This window comes from Sinocyclocheilus grahami, unplaced genomic scaffold (genome assembly GCF_001515645.1).
Source record: "Sinocyclocheilus grahami isolate Dianchi unplaced genomic scaffold, SAMN03320097.WGS_v1.1 scaffold47.1, whole genome shotgun sequence".
NCBI classification, from domain to species: Eukaryota; Metazoa; Chordata; class Actinopteri; order Cypriniformes; family Cyprinidae; genus Sinocyclocheilus; species Sinocyclocheilus grahami.
The window spans coordinates 4,346,811-4,347,893 of NW_015505226.1; positions in this window are offsets into that span (position 1 = coordinate 4,346,811).

Below are 1,083 nucleotides of genomic sequence, written 5' to 3' on the forward strand. Positions count from 1 at the left end.
AGTTACAGTGGTAAAATATTATGCACTGATACAGTGCACAGTAAAAATATTGTAAAAGTGATATGTAATATTAAAAAGTATAAGTAGTACAAGTTGTAGTAAAGTGAATAATATAAAAAGTGAGTACAACAGTATATAATAGATTGTAAAAGTGATATGTAATATTAAAAAGTATAAGTAGTACAAGTTGTAGTAAAGTGAATAATATAAAAAGTGAGTACAACAGTATATAATAGATTTATAATAGCACAAATTATATGTATAATACCATAATAAATAAATGAATAACAATAGATAGCAATAGCAATAGAATAGCAAGTAGAATATGTAATATCAAGGGTGGAATAATACAGAATAGACAATAATGAAGAATAAATTAATAGTAAATTATAAAGTAAAATAAATAATCATGAAATGTAGTTTTATAATAGTATTTGTGTAATAATTATTAAACAAAGTAAGATGCAACTAATGACACGACACAAAACATTGTGGTCGTGAATTCCAAATTGTGTTTAATTAATGAGCTCCTTGAGTATAATTTATATATATATATATAAATAATAAAAAAATCCTCTGAATCAATCTCCGCTCAAGGTACACATTTTATTTCAGTTTTCAGTTCTAGCTTTCCCTAGGAATAGAGTGGTTTAGTTGTGATGACAAAACCTGACTAATAATTCTCCACCGCTTCCCTCAAGATTTTCCTATATTTTATTCAATTAATGAGTAAAATAATGTAAACAATGCAAATTGCACCCACCCATGCAGAAAACACCATTTTTGAGTGTGGTTTGAATATGACCAGGGTCATTCTGGCCATTCATTGGGGGCTATTCTGAGTTTTAACTAGTACAAATACAACATTAGGCTGTGGAAGTATAGCCTACTAGCTTGGAAATGCAGAGAACAGGCTTTTTTCAGCTTTCTTTAAGGCTTGCGTTGTCCTGTTTGCAATTGGCTAAAAAGGAAGAAAAAAATTATATATATATAGGCTATATATATTTCCTTGTTGTTTGTGTGTGTGTGTGTGTGTGTGTGTGTGTGTGTGTGTGTGTGTGTGTGTGTATCACCAAAAAACAC